A 19,495-nucleotide genomic window follows, 5' to 3' on the forward strand; every position below is an offset into this window, starting at 1 on the left:
CAGCAGAAGCAACATGGAAGGAAAAAATGAACATTTAACTTTTTAGTCACAAAAATTATCTTTTAGCAACAATTTTTTTATTTTCCCAATGGTAAAAGGAGAAACTGAACCACGAAAGTTGTTGTGCAATTTGTCCTGAGTACGATGATACCTCATATGTGGGGGTAAACCACTGTTTGGGCGCACGGCAGGGCTTGGAAGGGAAGGAGCGCCATTTGATTTTTTGAATAAAAAATTGGCTCCACTCTTTAGCGGACACCATGTCACGTTTGGAGAGCCCCCGTGTGCCTAAAAATTGGAGCTCCCCCACAAGTGACCCCATTTTGGAAACTAGACGCCCCAAGGAACTTATCTAGATGCATAGTGAGCACTTTGAACCCCCAGGTGCTTCACAAATTGATCCGTAAAAATGAAAAAGTACTTTTTTTCACAAAAAAATTCTTTTAGCCTCAATTTTTTCATTTTCACATGGGCAACAGGATAAAATGGATCCTAAAATTTGTTGGGCAATTTCTCCTGAGTACGCTGATACCTCAAATGTAGGGGTAAACCACTGTTTGGGCACATGGTAAGCCTCGGAAGGGAAGGAGCGCCATTTGACTTTTTGAATGAAAAACTATCTCCATCGTTAGCAAACACCATGTCGCGTTTGGAGAGACCCTGTGTGCCTAAACATTGGCGCTCCCCCACAAGTGACCCCATTTTGGAAACTAGACCCCCCAAGGAACTTATCTAGATGCCTAGTGAGCACTTTAAACCCTCAGGTGCTTCACAAATTGATCTGTAAAAATGAAAAAGTACTTTTTTTTCACAAAAAAATTATTTTCGCCTCAATTTTTTCATTTTCACATGGGCAATAGGATAAAATGGATCATAAAATTTGTTGGGCAATTTCTCCCGAGTACGCCGATACCTCATATGTGGGGGTAAACCACTGTTTGGGCACACGGCAGGGCTCGGAAGGGAAGGCGTGCCATTTGACTTTTTGAATGGAAAATTAGCTCCAATTGTTAGCGGACACCATGTCGCGTTTGGAGAGCCCCTGTGTGCCTAAACATTGGAGATCCCCCACAAATGACCCCATTTTGGAAACTAGACCCCCCAAGGAACTTATCTAGATGCATATTGAGCACTTTAAACCCCCAGGTGCTTCACAGAAGTTTATAACGCAGAGCCATGAAAATAAAAAATAATTTTTCTTTCCTCAAAAATGATTTTTTAGCCTGGAATTTCCTATTTTGCCAAGGGTAATAGGAGAAATTGGACCCCAAATATTGTTGTCCAGTTTGTCCTGAGTACGCTGATACCCCATATGTGGGGGTAAACCACTGTTTAGGCGCACGGCATGGCTTGGAAGGGAAGGCACGCCATTTGGCTTTTTAAATGGAAAATTAGCTCCAATCATTAGCGGACACCATGTCACGTTTGGAGAGCCCCTGTGTGCCTAAACATTGGAGATCCCCCAGAAATGACCCCATTTTGGAAACTAGACCCCCAAAGGAACTAATCTAGATGTGTGGTGAGGACTTTGAACCCCCAAGTGCTTCACAGAAGTTTATAACGCAGAGCCATGAAAATAAAAAAAAAAATTATTTTCTCAAAAATGATCTTTTAGCCTGCAATTTTTTTATTTTCCCAAGAGTAACAGGAGAAATTTGACCCCAAAAGTTGTTGTCCAGTTTCTCCTGAGTACGCTGATACCCCATATGTGGAGGTAAACCACTGTTTGGGCACATGCCGGGGCTCGGAAGTGAAGTAGTGACGTTTTGAAATGCAGACTTTGATGGAATGCTCTGTGGGCGTCACGTTGCGTTTGCAGAGCCCCTGATGTGGCTTAACAGTAGAAACCCCCCACAAGTGACCCCATTTTGGAAACTAGACCCCGAAAGGAACTTATCTAGATGTGTGGTGAGCACTTTGAACCCCCAAGTGCTTCACAGAAGTTTATAATGCAGAGCCGTGAAAATAATAAATACGTTTTCTTTCCTCAAAAATAATTATTTAGCCCAGAGTTTTTTAATTTTCCCAAGGGTAACAGGAGAAATTTGACCCCAATATTTGTTGTCCAGTTTCTCCTGAGTACGGTGATACCCCATATGTGGGGGTAAACTACTGTTTGGGCACATGCCGGGGCTCGGAATTGAAGTAGTGACGTTTTGAAATGCAGACTTTGATGGAATGCTCTGCAGGCGTCACGTTGCGTTTGCAGAGCCCCTGATGTGGCCAAACAGTAGAAACCCCCCACAAGTGACCCCATTTTGGAAACTAGACCCCGAAAGGAACTTATCTAGATGTGCGGTGAGCACTTTGAACCCCCAAGTGCTTCACAGAAGTTTATAATGCAGAGCCGTGAAAATAATAAATACGTTTTCTTTCCTCAAAAATAATTATTTAGCCCAGAGTTTTTTAATTTTCCCAAGGGTAACAGGAGAAATTTGACCCCAATATTTGTTTTCCAGTTTCTCCTGAGTACGGTGATACCCCATATGTGGGGGTAAACTACTGTTTGGGCACATGCCGGGGCTCGGAATTGAAGTAGTGACGTTTTGAAATGCAGACTTTGATGGAATGCTCTGTGGGCGTCACGTTGCGTTTGCAGAGCCCCTGATGTGGCTAAACAGTAGAAACCCCCCACAAGTGACCCCATTTTAGAAACTAGACCCCGAAAGGAACTTATCTAGATGTGTGGTGAGCACTTTGAACCCCCAAGTGCTTCATAGAAGTTTATAATGCAGAACCGTGAAAATAATAAATACGTTTTCTTTCCTCAAAAATAATTATTTAGCCCAGAATTTTTTATTTTCCCAAGGGTAACAGGAGAAATTGGACCCCAAAAGTTGTTGTCCAGTTTCTCCTGAGCACGCTGATACCCCATGTGTGGAGGTAAACCACTGTTTGGGCACACGTCGGGGCTCAGAAGGGAAGTAGTGACTTTTGAAATGCAGAATTTGATGGAATGGTCTGCGGGCGTCACGTTGCGTTTGCAGAGCCCCTGGTGTTCCTAAACAGTAGAAACCCCCCACAATTGACCCCATTTTAGAAACTAGACCCCCCAAGGAACTTATCTAGATATGTGGTGAGCACTTTGAACCCCCAAGTGCTTCACAGACGTTTACAACGCAGAGCCGTGAAAATAAAAAATCATTTTTCTTTCCTCAAAAATGATGTTTTAGCAAGCATTTTTTTATTTTCACAAGGGTAACAGGATAAATTGGACCCCAGTAATTGTTGCGCAGTTTATCCTGAGTATGCTGGTACCCCATATGTGGGGGTAAACCACTGTTTGGGCACACGTCGGGGCTCGGAATTGAGGGAGCACCATTTGACTTTTTGAATACGAGATTGGCTGGAATCAATGGTGGCGCCATGTTGCGTTTGGAGACCCCTGATGTGCCTAAACAGTGGAAACCCCTCAATTCTACCTCCAGCACTAACCTCCCCCCCACCCCTAACCCTAATCCCAACTGTAGCCATAACCCTAATCACAACCCTAATTCCAACCCTAACCCTAAGGCTATGTGCCCACGTTGCGGATTCGTGTGAGATTTTTCAGCATCATTTTTGAAAAATCCGCGGGTAAAAGGCACTGCGTTTTACCGGTGGATTTTCCGCGGATTTCCAGTGTTTTTTGTGCGGATTTCACTTGCGGATTCCTATTGAGGAACAGGTGTAAAACGCTGCGGAATCCGCACAAAGAATTGACATGCTGCGGAAAATACAACGCAGCGTTTCAGTGCGGTATTTTCCGCACCATGGGCACAGCGGATTTGGTTTTCCATAGGTTTACTTGGTACTGTAAACCTGATGGAACACTGCTGCGAATCATACATTAGTATTTCCAGCCATGGCCGATGATATTTCAGCATCGGCCATGGCTGGATTGTAATATTTCACCCGTTATAATAGGTGAAATATTACAAATCGCTCTGATTGGCAGTTTCACTTTCAACAGCCAATCAGAGCGATCGTAGCTACGGGGGGGGTGAAGCCACCCCCCCTGGGATAAACTACCACTCCCCCTGTCCCTGCAGATCGGGTGAAATGGGAGTTAACCCTTTCACCCGATCTGCAGGGACGCGATCTTTCCATGATGCCACATAGGCGTCATGGGTCGGATTGGCACTGACTTTCATGACGCCTACGTGGCGTCATGGGTCAGGAAGGGGTTAATAGCGTTCTGCAAGGTCTGTGTGTGTGCGTGTGTGTGCAGCTCATTCTGTAGTCTGTGTGCAGCCATATACCAGGTTGTATTCAGCTCAGGGGGGGTTCACACTGCCTCATACAGTTCTATCCATTGTCCTTTTTTGCTCATAGTGCAGCCTGCTGCACATTTTTTCTAAAATTTCCTATTAGTGTCTTTCCACCCGTCTCCAGCCAAATAGTGGAAAAACACTAGATAGGATAACCTAGAGGAAGGTTTTTGGGCCTTGCAGCGCCGTTTACGGCTGTCTGCACGGTCTCCGTGTGAGCGCAGCTCGCCCTGTAGTCTGTGTGCAGCCACAGCCGGTTGTATTCAGCTGAGGGTTTGTCACTGCCTCATACCGTTAAATAACTTGTCCTTTTTTTTCAACTAGTGCAGCCTGTTGAAAATTTTCTAAAAAATTTCCTATTAGTGTCTTTCCACCCGTCTCCAGCAAAATAGTGGAAAAACACTAGATAGGATAACCTAGAGGAGGGTTTTTGGGCCTTGCAGCGCCGTTTACAGCTGTCTGCACGGTCTCCGTGTGAGCGCGGCTCGCCCTGTAGTCTGTGTGCAGCCACAGCCGGTTGTATTCAGCTCAGGGTTTGTCACTGCCTCATATCGTTAAATAACTTGTCCTTTTTTTCAACTAGTGCAGCCTGTTTAAAAATTTTTTTAAAAATTCCTATTAGTGTCTTTCCACCCGTCTCCAGCTAAATAGTGGAAAAACACTACATAGGATAACCTAGAGGAGGGTTTTTGGGCCTTGCAGCACCGTTTACGGCTGTCTGCACGGTCCCCGTGTGAGTTAAACTCGCTCTGTAGCCCGATCTGCACAAAAAAAAAAAAGTAAAGTTCACCAAACACCACTTAACACTTGTGTAGGCCACATTTTATCAATAATAAAGTCTAGTCCACACTTTACAACATTAGTGTTTCTTACACCTGTTAGGAGGAGCATTTCAGGAATAAGCACACTAAGGCCTTAGTACTTTTCTGCTTATCTTTATCTGTCAACCAAGATGAAGAGGGCAGGGAGTAAGGGGCGTGGGCGTGGGCGCGGAGCAGGGAAAGGAGCAGGGAGAGGACGTGGTGATTCTGTGCCTGCTGCGGGCACCGGTGACTCATCATCACCCAGTTTCAGCAGGGAACAGTCCTTCATGCGCAGCTTTGTCAGAGAGCGCCGTGCACCGCTGCTGCGTGAAGATCAAATTGAAGCCGTTGTCGGATGGATGGCAGCTAACGCATCGACTTCAATTAGTGCCACATCCTCTCAGGCACAGACCACTGGAGAGCAGCCATCTGTCTCTTCACCACCTGCCAAATTGGCCAGGCAGTCAGAGAGCCCAGGACAGGAGCCGTCTCTACTTCTGTTCTCTGAATCTCTTGGCTTGGAAACAGGGGGCCAGCCAAGCAGCATTGGAGAAATGGAAGAAGAGGCAGTGTGCAGTGATGCCCAACAGCTTTTTCTCTCTGACTATGAAGAGGCGGGTGGGCCAGTGCCTCCGGTGACCACAGCACAGTACGCATCTGATGATGAAACTCAGGTGCCGCTTTCTGCTGTGTACTGTGCTGCCGAGACTACCCAGGAGGAGCAGTTGGTGGCAGAGGGTAGTGGAGATGATGAGGTCCTTGACCCATCGTGGCGTGAGGAACAGGAAGGTGGCGGGAGCAGCTCTGAGGAAGAGATTCCCCAAACGGGCCAAAGAGGGAGAGGGAGGGGGAAGACTGCGGAGCCTGTAGCCTCCACTTTGGCACCCGTTAGGAGCCTGTCTCTACCACAAGCCAAAAAGGGCGCTCCCAAGACTTGCAGTGCCTGGTCCTTTTTTGACACAGTTGCAGATGACATTTGTTTTGTCAAATGCAAGCTGTGTCATCAGAAAGTCAAAAGAGGGAAAAGTGTCAGCAACCTCAATACCACAAATATGTGGAAACATGTGCTGACCAGGCACGCGGTGGAGTTACAAAAACACACTGAAGACCTAGGCCAACCAACAGCGGCAGCTACCACCTCTTCAGCTCGTGTTGCCTCTTCCTCCAGCTCACGCACAGCTGGTTCGGCTTCCTCCTTGGATCGCCATGGAAGAACCTCTGGCACTGTTGTCCAGAGACCTAGTGTAATTCCACCCACAGCACCACGTTACCAGTCATCCTCACACTCCCAGCCTAGTCTACAGCCATCGGTAGTACAGGCATGGGAGAAAAGGCGGGCATTCTCGGCAAACCACCCCCGAGCACAGGCTCTGAATGCAGGCATTGCCAAACTTCTGTCGCTGGAAATGCTCTCATTCAGGCTGGTGGAGACTGAGAGCTTCCGTGACTTGATGGCATTGGCAGTCCCACAGTACAAGGTGCCCAGCCGCTTTTACTTCAGCAGGCAAGCCGTCCCTGTCCTGCACAAGCATGTGGAGGGACAAATAAAACACGCGCTACTGAACGCCGTCAGTAGCAAGGTCCATCTCACCACCGATGCGTGGACCAGTCAACATGGACAGGGGCGATACCTTTCCGTCACTGCCCATTGGGTTAATGTTGTTGAGCCGGGTACAGACCGTGCGAGTGGCGCAGGACGTGTCCTGCCCACTCCAAGGATTGCAGGAATCCAGTCTGTACGCATTGACTCCTCCTCTTACACAAGTTCCTCAGATTCATCGCTGCAGGATCCGTCACAGTCCACCTCCACATGGACCCGTGAACGTTTACCTGTTACGACTGACATGAGCACAGCCGTGGCCAAACGTCAGCAGGCCGTCTTGAAATTAGTTTCTTTGGGGAATTGAAGCCACACAGCGCAGGAGCTCTGGAATGCCCTAAAGCAGGAGAGCGATGTGTGGTTTGTGCCAGGGAATCTCCAGCCAGGCATGGTAGTGTGTGACAATGGCCGAAATCTGGTGGCAGCTTTAGCCCTTGGCAACCTCACTCACATCCCATGTCTGGCACATGTGCTCAATTTGGTTGTGCAGAGTTTTCTGAGGGACTATCTGGATCTTGATGCACTTCTGCACAAGGCCCGCCTAGAGTGTGCTCACTTGCGGCGTTCCAGCTTGGCAAGATCCCGCATTGCTGCTCTGCAGCGTCGGTTTCGCCTTCCTGAACATCGCATCATATGTGACCTACCCATCAGGTGGAATTCCACGTTACCTATGTTGGAGCGGTTGTGTGAGCAGCAGCAAGCAGTAATGGAGTACCAGCTGCATCAGGCGCAAAGAAGTCGCAGTCAGCGCCGATCAGACTTCACAACCACAGAGTGGGCCACTATGAAGGACGTCTGCCAGGTTTTGTGTCCTTTCGATTATTCCACGCAGATGGCAAGTGCAGATGATGCACTATTCAGCATGACTGTCCCCCTTATCTGCCTGCTTCAAGAAACCCTGCAAGGGATAAGGGATGATGTGGAAGAGGTGGAGGATGAGGAGTCACCTTTTCCATCAGCTTCTGGACAGTCAGCGCCACGTGGTTCCTCACAAAGGGGTCGGCAGGGGACCCTTTGTGAGGAGGATGAGGAGGAGTCAATGGACGAGGAAGAGCTACGTCCAGAGGAGGGAGTTACACCATTGTCCAGTGGTCAGTGTGTACAGCGAGGGTGGGGTGATGACGAGCGGGCAGAGATCATGTCTCAAGCAGGGGACAGCGTTTCTGGGCCAGTTGGCAGTCTGCAGCACATGGTTGATTTCATGTTGCAGTGCCTGAGAGACGACCGCCGCATCGACCACATTCTCAACGTGCCTGATTATTGGGTGTACGCCCGCCTCGATCCTCGTTACCGTGACAACGTCCAAAACCTCATCCCGGCGATGACACGGGAGCGTAAAATGCGGGAGTACCACGACACACTGGTGAATTCCATCATCTTCTCCAGTCCAACTGAGAGGAGTGCTGCTAGTGCTTTACAAAGCAGCTCAGTGCGTCGAGGCAGTGGAGGAGGCTCTGCACAAAGAGGGAGCAGAAGCAGTGCCTCTGCCCAAGGCAAGCCCAGTATGGCACAACTGTGGCAAACTTTTGTGTGCCCGCCCCAAATGTCTACACCATCACCGGCGGCTCCAGTCAGCAGGAGGCAACGGTTCCGTCAGATGGTGACAGACTACATGGCTTGCCCTCTTACTGTACTCCCAGATGGCTCTTCCCCGTTCAAGTTTTGGGTCTCTAAGCTGGATACATGGCCAGAGCTAAGCCAGTATGCATTGGAGGTGCTGGCTTGCCCTGCGGCTAGTGTCTTATCGGAACGTGTCTTTAGTGCCGCAGGTGGTGTACTAGCAGACCGTCGCATGCGACTATCCTCCGATAACGTTGACCGGCTTACTTTCCTGAAAATGAACCAGGCCTGGATCTCGCAGGAATTTGCCACTCCTCTGCCTGATTAAGTAATTGGGTGTCATCCAGGTCTCCTGCTGTGTTCATCTTTCTACCACCTGAACTGCTATTCCTGGGCTCCAACACCGCCAGTTGCGGCTCAGAAGTGCAGGCTGCACAGTCAAAACATACGACCCAGTGTTATTGGGTTTCAGTAACGTCAGCTGATCCCCAGCTGTGTAGCCGGCAATGTGTCCTGCGACCACCACGCTGGCACAACAACCTAAATGTAAGGGAACCTGTACCCCCCCCCCTCGGCGTTTGTTACTGAAAGAGCCATCTTGTGCAGCAGTAATGTTGCACAAGGAAAAGGTAGCTCTTTTTTTTTAGCTCCTTGCACACGCAGAACTTAACACTTATAAAATGTGTTCACTTATACCGTTATACCGTCCCGGAGCTGGGACTTTCCTTCATAATGGGACGCAGCACAGCCGTCATTCCTACCCCCTTGGTGCCATGCGCTGCCTCCTCAGCGTTGTTTTAAGCTGTCACGGAGCCTGCGCTGTTCTGTTATCCCTTGGCCATGGCCAGTTTGCGCTGCCTGTCTTCTGACATAATTTGGTGTCAGGATGGCTGCGCCTGTGCACCCGCGCTGCCAGAGAACCCACCTCGCAGTGTCTTCTGATTGAATCACACTGCGAGCCTGGGATCCATGGGCATGCGCAGTGCATATCTTCACCTCAGGCTCTCGCCAATCTCCCTCCGCCTTCTTTAGACTGTGCACCGTCAGCTGATCCCTAATAGCATGCCACGGCCGTGACGCCGCACAGTCTGAAGAAGAGGGAAGGAGTGGAGTGAGAGGCGAGGATATGCACTGTGCATGCCCATGGATCCAAGGCCCGCAGTGGGATTACATTAGACGACACTGCGAGGTGAGATCTGGAGCAGCGTGGACGCACAGGCACTGACAGCCTGACACCAAATTATGTCAGAAGACAGGCAGCGCAAATTGGGCATGGCCAAGGGATAACAGACCAGCGCAAGCTCCGTGACAGCTTAAAACAACGCTGAGGAGGCAGCGCACGGCACCAAGGGGATAGGAATGACAGCTGTGCTGCGTCCCATTACGAAGGAAATTCCCACCTCCGGGACGGTTTTACGGTATAAGGGGACACATTTTTAGTGTTTACTTCTGTGTTTGCAAGGAGCATAATTAAAAGAGCAACCTTTTTCCTTTTGCATCCTTAGTGCTGCACAAGATGGCTCTTTCAGCTACAAACGTCTTGGGGGGGGGGGTTAAAGGTTCCCTTTCAACTTGCTCCAATCAGGCTTCGGCCTACACTCTGTTCCTCTGCTCCTCCTGCTGTCCCTGGGCTCTAACACCGCCAGTTGGTGCCTGGAAGTGCTGTGTGCACAGTCAACAGTCGCTCCTCTGTTATTGGGGTTCAGTAACGTCAGCTGATCCCCAGCTGTGTGTGCGGCAATACCTCCAATCTGCTCCTCTTGCTGTCCCTGGGCTCTAACACCGCCAGTTGGTGCCTGGAAGTGCTGTCTGCACAGTCAACAGTCGCTCCTCTGTTATTGGGGTTCAGTAACGTCAGCTGATCCCCAGCTGTGTGTGCGGCAATACCTCCAATCTGCTCCTCCTGCTGTCCCTGGGCTCTAACACCGCCAGTTGGTGCCTGGAAGTGCTGTGTGCACAGTCAACAGTCGCTCCTCTGTTATTGGGGTTCAGTAACGTCAGCTGATCCCCAGCTGTGTATCCGTCAACGTGTCATGCGACCGCCACGCTGGCACAACTAAAATGTAAGGGGACCTGTCCCCCCCCTAGGCGTTTGTTACTGAAAGAGCCACCTTGTGCAGCACTAATACTGCACAAGGAAAAGGTCGCTCTTGAAATTATGCTCCTTGGAAACGCTGAACTACACACTCATGTAATGTGTCCCCTCACACCGTCCAACCGTCCCGGAGGTGGGACTTTCCTTTGTAATGTGACACAGCACAGCCGTCATTCCTACCCCCTTGGCACTGTGCGCTGCCTCCTTAGCGTTGTTTGATTCCGTCATGGACCCTGCGCTGTTATGTTATCCCTTGGACATGCACAGTTTGCGCTGCCCGTCCTCTGACATCATTTGTTGTCGTCCTGGCTGCGCCTGTGCGTCCACGCTGCCCGAAATGCCACATCGCAGTGTCGTCTAATGTGATCCCACAGTGGGCCTGGTATCCATGGCCATGCGCAGTGCATATACTAGCCTCTCACTCCCCTTCTTCACGCTTCTTCAGACTGGGCGGTGTCAGCTGATCCCTAATAGCATGCCACGGCCGTGACGCTGCACAGTCTAAAGAAGCAGGAAGGAGGTGAGTGAGAGGCGATGATATGCACTGCGCATGCCCATGGATCCCTGGCCCGCAGTGGGATTACATTAGATGACACTGCAAGGTTGGATCTCGGGCAGCTTTGACGCACAGGCACTGCCAGCCTGACACCTAAATGATGTCAGAAGACGGGCACCGCTAACTGTGCATGGCCAAGGGATAACATTACAGCGCGGGCTCCGTGACAGAACCAAACAACGTTGAGGAGGTGGCGCACGGCACCAAGGGGGTTGGAATGACGGCTGTGCTGTGTCACATTACAAAGGAAAGTCCCACTTCCGTGACGGTTTGACGGTGTGAGGGGACACATTATATGAGTGTGTACTTCAGCGTTTGCAAGGAGCATAATTTTAGGAGCCACCATTTTCCATGTGCAGTATTACTGCTGTACAAGATGGCTCTTTCAGCAACAAATGCCTGGGGGGGGGGTTAAAGGTTCCCTTTCAACTTGCTCCACTGCAGGCTTCGGCCTACACTCTGCTCCTCTTTGATTCCCTGGGTTTCAACACTGTCAGTTGCCACCTGGAAGTGTTGTCTACACAGAAAAAACACTAGCTGATGTGTCAGTGGGGTTCAGCATCGCCAGCTATTCCCCTGCTGTGTAGTCGGCAACGTGTCCAGCACAAGCCACGCTGGCACAACAGAACAAAAGCTGCCACCAGTGCAGGCTTCGGCCTACACTCTGCTCCTCTCCTCCTCCTGCTGACCCTGGGCTCTAACACCGCCAGTTTTTGCCTGGAACTGCTAGCTGCACAGAGAAAAACACCAGCCAATGTGTTAGTGGGGTTCAGCACCGCCAGCTGTTCCCCTGCTGTGTAGCCGGCAACGTGACCTGCAAATGCCACGCAGGCACATGAACTGAAATTAAAGGGACCCTGCCACCCACCCCAAGGTGTTTCTATGTATAACAGCCACCTTGTACAGCAGTAATGCTGCATTTGTACAAGGTGGCTGACTTTTTCTCCTTGCCCACGTTGAATGTAACACGTACAAAATGTGTCTCATTACAGACCACTACAATGTCCCTGAGGTGTGACTTTCCTTTTTAATGACACGCAGCACCCCCCTTGGTAGCGCTGCCCGTCTTCTGACATCATTGGTTGGCTGCCTGTGCCTGTGTGTCCGCCCTGCCCGACACAACCCCCCTCATTGTCTCATATATTTTGGCTGCGAGGGTGTGATTGATGGGCATGTGCAGTGCATATGTTCGCCTGTCTTAACTCATCTCCTTCCGCCTTCTTCAGACTGTGCGGCCTCATGGCCGTGGTAGGCGATAAAGGATCAGCTGAGGCCGCCCAGTCTGAAGCAGGTGTAAGGACATGTGTGAGCGGCGAACATATTTACTGCGCAAGGCCACAAATCCAAGCTCTGCAGTGTGACTTTATGAAAAGACACTGCGGGTCTGGGATTCATGCCCATTGCTAACCGCACCGGCCAACATGAAATGAGGTGAGAAGACAGGCAGCGCTCACAGCGCATGGCCAAGGGATCACAATAGCGCAGACTCCTGTACAGCAAATAACAATGCTCAGGAGGCTGCACCCAGCACCAAGGCGTTATTTATGTGCACCTGTGCTGCATCTCCTTAAAAAGACAAGTCACGCCTCCAATACAGTTCTACTGTACAATGGGCTAAATTGTGTACATCTTTCATTCTGCGTGTGTAATGAGCAAAACTTAAAGAGCAACCTTTAACTTGTGGAGCATTACTGCTGCACAAGGTGTGGCTCTTCAACATTGTAACACCTGAGGGTGGGTTAAAGGTTACCTTTGAAATTGGTTCAATTAGGCTTCGGCCTACACTCTGCTCCTCCTGCAGACCCTGGGCTCTAACTCCGCCAGTTGGGGCCCGGAAGTGCTGGCTGCACAGAGAAAAACACCCGCCATTGTGTCAGTGGGGTTCAGCACCGCCAACTGTTCCCCTGCTGTGTAGCCGGCATCGTGTCCAGCACAAGCCACGCTGGCACAACAGACCAAAAGCTGCCACCAGTGCAGGCTTCGGCCTACACTCTGCTCCTCTCCTCCTCCTGCTGCCCCTGGGCTATAACACCGCCAGTTTTTGCCCAAACTGCTTGCTGCACAGAGAAAAACACCAGCCAATGTGTTAGTGGGGTTCAGCACCGCCAGCTGTTCCCCTGCTGTGTAGCCGGCATCGTGTCCAGCACAAGCCACGCTGGCACAACAGACCAAAAGCTGCCACCAGTGCAGGCTTCGGCCTACACTCTGCTCCTCTCCTCCTCCTGCTGACCCTGGGCTCTAACACCGCTAGTTTTTGCCCAGAAGTGCTAGCTGCACAGAGAAAAACACCCGCCAATGTGTCAGTGGGGTTCAGCACCGCCAGCTGTTCCCCTGCTGTGTAGCCGGCAACGTGACCTGCAAACGCCACGCAGGCACATGAACTGAAATTAAAGCGACCCTGCCACCCACCCCAAGGTGTTTCTATGTATAACAGCCACCTTGTACAGCAGTACTGCTGCATTTGTACAAGGTGGCTGACTTTTTCTCCTTGCCCACGTTGAATGTAACACATACAAAATGTGTCTCATTGAGACCATTCCACTGTCCCTGAGTTGTGACTTTCCTTTCTAATGATACGCAGCACCACCCTTGGTAGCGCTGCCCGTCTTTTGACATCATTGGTTAGCTGGCTGCGCCTGTGCGTCCGCCCTGCTCGAAACAATGCCCCTCGGTGTCTTATTTATTTTGACAGCGAGGGTGTGGTTTATGGGCACGAGCAGTGCATATGTTCGCCTGTCGTCACTCATCTCCTTCCGCCTTCTTCAGACTGTGCGGCCTCATGGCCGCGGCATGCGAGAAGGGATCAGCAGAGGCCGCCCAGTCTGAAGCAGGTGTAAGGACATGTGTGAGCGGCGAACATATTTACTGCCAAGGCCACAAATACCAGCACCGCAGTGTGACTTTATGAAAAGGCACTGTGGGTCTGGGATTCATGGCCATCGTTAACCGCACCGGCCAACATGAAATGAGGTCATAAGACGGGCAGCGCTAACAGGGCATTGCTAAGGGATAACAACAGCGCAGACTCCTGTACAGCAAATAACAACGCTCAGGAATCTGCACCCAGCACCTAGGTGTAAATTTTGACAACTGTGCTGCGTCTCCTTAAAAAGACAAGTCACGCCTCCACTACTGTTTGACAGTATAATGGGCTAAATAGTTTATGTGTTTTATTCAGCGTCTGCAAGGAGCCAAATTAATAGAGCAACCTTTTACTTGTGCAGCATTAATGCTGCACAAGGTGTGGCTCTTGTACCTTGCAACACCTGAGGGGGGGTTAAAGGTTACCTTTGAAATTGGTTCTACTAGGCTTCGGCCTACACTCTACTCCTCTCCTCCTCCTGCTGACCCTGGGCTCTAACACCGCCAGTTGGTGCCCGGAAGTGCTGGCTGCACAGAGAAAAACACCACCCAATGTGTTAGTGGGGTTCACCACCGCCAGCTGTTCCCCTGCTGTGTAGTCGGCAACGTGTCCAGCACAAGCCACGCTGGCACAATTGAACAAAAGCTGCCACCAGTGCAGGCTTCGGCCTACACTCTGCTCCTCTCCTCCTCCTGCTGCCCCTGGGCTATAATACCGCCAGTTGTAGCCTGGAAGTGTTAGCTGCACAGAGAAAAACACCAGCCAATGTGTTAGTGGGGTTCAGCACCGCCAGCTGTTCCCCTGCTGTGTAGCCGGCAACGTGACCTGCAAACGCCACGCAGGCACATGAACTGAAATTAAAGGGACCCTGACACCCACCCCAAGGTGTTTCTATGTATAACAGCCACCTTGTACAGCAGTAATGCTGCATTTGTACAAGGTGGCTGACTTTTTCTCCTTGCCCACGTTGAATGTAACACGTACAAAATGTGTCTCATTGAGACCATTCCACTGTCCCTGAGTTGTGACTTTCCTTTCTAATGATACGCAGCACCACCCTTGGTAGCGCTGCCCGTCTTTTGACATCATTGGTTAGCTGGCTGTGCCTGTGCATCCGTCCTGCTCGAAACAACGCCCCTCGGTGTCTTATTTATTTTGACAGCGAGGGTGTGGTTTATGGGCACGAGCAGTGCATATGTTCGCCTGTCGTCACTCATCTCCTTCCGCCTTCTTCAGACTGTGCGGCCTCATGGCCGCGGCATGCGAGAAGGGATCAGCAGAGGCCGCCCAGTCTGAAGCAGGTGTAAGGACATGTGTGAGCGGCGAACATATTTACTGCGCAAGGCCACAAATACCAGCACCGCAGTGTGACTTTATGAAAAGGCACTGTGGGTCTGGGATTCATGGCCATCGTTAACCGCACCGGCCAACATGAAATGAGGTCATAAGACGGGCAGCGCTAACAGGGCATTGCCAAGGGATAACAACAGCGCAGACTCCTGTACAGCAAATAACAATGCTCAGGAATCTGCACCCAGCACCTAGGTGTAAATTTTGACAACTGTGCTGCGTCTCCTTAAAAAGGCAAGTCACGCCTCCACTACTGTTTGACAGTATAATGGGCTAAATAGTGTACGTGTTTTATTCAGCGTCTGCAAGGAGCCAAATTAATAGAGCAACCTTTTACTTGTGCAGCATTAATGCTGCACAAGGTGTGGCTCTTGTACCTTGCAACACCTGAGGGGGGGTTAAAGGTTACCTTTGAAATTGGTTCTACTAGGCTTCAGCCTACACTCTACTCCTCTCCTCCTCCTGCTGACCCTGGGCTCTAACACCGCCAGTTGGTGCCCGGAAGTGCTGGCTGCACAGAGAAAAACACCACCCAATGTGTTAGTGGGGTTCACCACCGCCAGCTGTTCCCCTGCTGTGTAGTCGGCAACGTGTCCAGCACAAGCCACGCTGGCACAATTGAACAAAAGCTGCCACCAGTGCAGGCTTCGGCCTACACTCTGCTCCTCTCCTCCTCCTGCTGACCCTGGGCTATAATACCGCCAGTTGTAGCCTGGAAGTGCTAGCTGCACAGAGAAAAACACCAGCCAATGTGTTAGTGGGGTTCAGCACCGCCAGCTGTTCCCCTGCTGTGTAGCCGGCAACGTGACCTGCAAACGCCACGCAGGCACATGAACTGAAATTAAAGGGACCCTGACACCCACCCCAAGGTGTTTCTATGTATAACAGCCACCTTGTACAGCAGTAATGCTGCATTTGTACAAGGTGGCTGACTTTTTCTCCTTGCCCACGTGGAACTCAACACGTACAAAATGTGTCTCATTGAGACCATTCCACTGTCCCTGAGTTGTGACTTTCCTTTCTAATGATACGCAGCACCACCCTTGGTAGCGCTGCCCGTCTTTTGACATCATTGGTTAGCTGGCTGCGCCTGTGCGTCCGCCCTGCTCGAAACAACGCCCCTCGGTGTCTTATTTATTTTGACAGCGAGGGTGTGGTTTATGGGCACGAGCAGTGCATATGTTCGCCTGTCGTCACTCATCTCCTTCCGCCTTCTTCAGACTGTGCGGCCTCATGGCCGCGGCATGCGAGAAGGGATCAGCAGAGGCCGCCCAGTCAGAAGCAGGTGTAAGGACATGTGTGAGCGGCGAACATATTTACTGTGCAAGGCCACAAATACCAGCACCGCAGTGTGACTTTATGAAAAGGCACTGTGGGTCTGGGATTCATGGCCATCGTTAACCACACCGGCCAACATGAAATGAGGTCATAAGACGGGCATCGCTAACAGGGCATTGCCAAGGGATAACACAAGAGCGCAGACTCCTGTACAGCAAATAACAACGCTCAGGAAGCTGCGCCCAGCACCAAGGCGTTATTTGGGACACCTGTGCTGCGTCTCCTTAAAAAGCCAAGTCACGCATCCACTACAGTTTGACTGTAGAATGGGCTAAATTGTGTACGTCTTTCATTCAGCGTGTGCAAGTAGACAAATTAATAGAGCAACCTTTCACTTGTGCAGCATTAATACTGCACAAGGTGTGTCTCTTGTACTTTGTAACACCTGAGGGTGGGTTAAAGGTTACCTTTGAAATTGGTTCAATTAGGCTTCGGCCTACACTCTGCTCCTCCTGCAGACCCTGGGCTCTAACTCCGCCAGTTGGGGCCCGGAAGTGCTGGCTGCACAGAGAAAAACACCCGCCATTGTGTCAGTGGGGTTCAGCACCGCCAACTGTTCCCCTGCTGTGTAGCCGGCATCGTGTCCAGCACAAGCCACGCTGGCACAACAGACCAAAAGCTGCCACCAGTGCAGGCTTCGGCCTACACTCTGCTCCTCTCCTCCTCCTGCTGCCCCTGGGCTATAACACCGCCAGTTTTTGCCCAAACTGCTTGCTGCACAGAGAAAAACACCAGCCAATGTGTTAGTGGGGTTCAGCACCGCCAGCTGTTCCCCTGCTGTGTAGCCGGCATCGTGTCCAGCACAAGCCACGCTGGCACAACAGACCAAAAGCTGCCACCAGTGCAGGCTTCGGCCTACACTCTGCTCCTCTCCTCCTCCTGCTGACCCTGGGCTCTAACACCGCTAGTTTTTGCCCAGAAGTGCTAGCTGCACAGAGAAAAACACCCGCCAATGTGTCAGTGGGGTTCAGCACCGCCAGCTGTTCCCCTGCTGTGTAGCCGGCAACGTGACCTGCAAACGCCACGCAGGCACTTGAACTGAAATTAAAGCGACCCTGCCACCCACCCCAAGGTGTTTCTATGTATAACAGCCACCTTGTACAGCAGTACTGCTGCATTTGTACAAGGTGGCTGACTTTTTCTCCTTGCCCACGTTGAATGTAACACATACAAAATGTGTCTCATTGAGACCATTCCACTGTCCCTGAGTTGTGACTTTCCTTTCTAATGATACGCAGCACCACCCTTGGTAGCGCTGCCCGTCTTTTGACATCATTGGTTAGCTGGCTGCGCCTGTGCGTCCGCCCTGCTCGAAACAATGCCCCTCGGTGTCTTATTTATTTTGACAGCGAGGGTGTGGTTTATGGGCACGAGCAGTGCATATGTTCGCCTGTCGTCACTCATCTCCTTCCGCCTTCTTCAGACTGTGCGGCCTCATGGCCGCGGCATGCGAGAAGGGATCAGCAGAGGCCGCCCAGTCTGAAGCAGGTGTAAGGACATGTGTGAGCGGCGAACATATTTACTGCCAAGGCCACAAATACCAGCACCGCAGTGTGACTTTATGAAAAGGCACTGTGGGTCTGGGATTCATGGCCATCGTTAACCGCACCGGCCAACATGAAATGAGGTCATAAGACGGGCAGCGCTAACAGGGCATTGCTAAGGGATAACAACAGCGCAGACTCCTGTACAGCAAATAACAACGCTCAGGAATCTGCACCCAGCACCTAGGTGTAAATTTTGACAACTGTGCTGCGTCTCCTTAAAAAGACAAGTCACGCCTCCACTACTGTTTGACAGTATAATGGGCTAAATAGTTTATGTGTTTTATTCAGCGTCTGCAAGGAGCCAAATTAATAGAGCAACCTTTTACTTGTGCAGCATTAATGCTGCACAAGGTGTGGCTCTTGTACCTTGCAACACCTGAGGGGGGGTTAAAGGTTACCTTTGAAATTGGTTCTACTAGGCTTCGGCCTACACTCTACTCCTCTCCTCCTCCTGCTGACCCTGGGCTCTAACACCGCCAGTTGGTGCCCGGAAGTGCTGGCTGCACAGAGAAAAACACCACCCAATGTGTTAGTGGGGTTCACCACCGCCAGCTGTTCCCCTGCTGTGTAGTCGGCAACGTGTCCAGCACAAGCCACGCTGGCACAATTGAACAAAAGCTGCCACCAGTGCAGGCTTCGGCCTACACTCTGCTCCTCTCCTCCTCCTGCTGCCCCTGGGCTATAATACCGCCAGTTGTAGCCTGGAAGTGTTAGCTGCACAGAGAAAAACACCAGCCAATGTGTTAGTGGGGTTCAGCACCGCCAGCTGTTCCCCTGCTGTGTAGCCGGCAACGTGACCTGCAAACGCCACGCAGGCACATGAACTGAAATTAAAGGGACCCTGACACCCACCCCAAGGTGTTTCTATGTATAACAGCCACCTTGTACAGCAGTAATGCTGCATTTGTACAAGGTGGCTGACTTTTTCTCCTTGCCCACGTTGAATGTAACACGTACAAAATGTGTCTCATTGAGACCATTCCACTGTCCCTGAGTTGTGACTTTCCTTTCTAATGATACGCAGCACCACCCTTGGTAGCGCTGCCCGTCTTTTGACATCATTGGTTAGCTGGCTGTGCCTGTGCATCCGTCCTGCTCGAAACAACGCCCCTCGGTGTCTTATTTATTTTGACAGCGAGGGTGTGGTTTATGGGCACGAGCAGTGCATATGTTCGCCTGTCGTCACTCATCTCCTTCCGCCTTCTTCAGACTGTGCGGCCTCATGGCCGCGGCATGCGAGAAGGGATCAGCAGAGGCCGCCCAGTCTGAAGCAGGTGTAAGGACATGTGTGAGCGGCGAACATATTTACTGCGCAAGGCCACAAATACCAGCACCGCAGTGTGACTTTATGAAAAGGCACTGTGGGTCTGGGATTCATGGCCATCGTTAACCGCACCGGCCAACATGAAATGAGGTCATAAGACGGGCAGCGCTAACAGGGCATTGCCAAGGGATAACAACAGCGCAGACTCCTGTACAACAAATAACAATGCTCAGGAATCTGCACCCAGCACCTAGGTGTAAATTTTGACA

This window comes from Ranitomeya imitator, chromosome 1, assembly GCF_032444005.1.
Source record: "Ranitomeya imitator isolate aRanImi1 chromosome 1, aRanImi1.pri, whole genome shotgun sequence".
NCBI classification, from domain to species: Eukaryota; Metazoa; Chordata; class Amphibia; order Anura; family Dendrobatidae; genus Ranitomeya; species Ranitomeya imitator.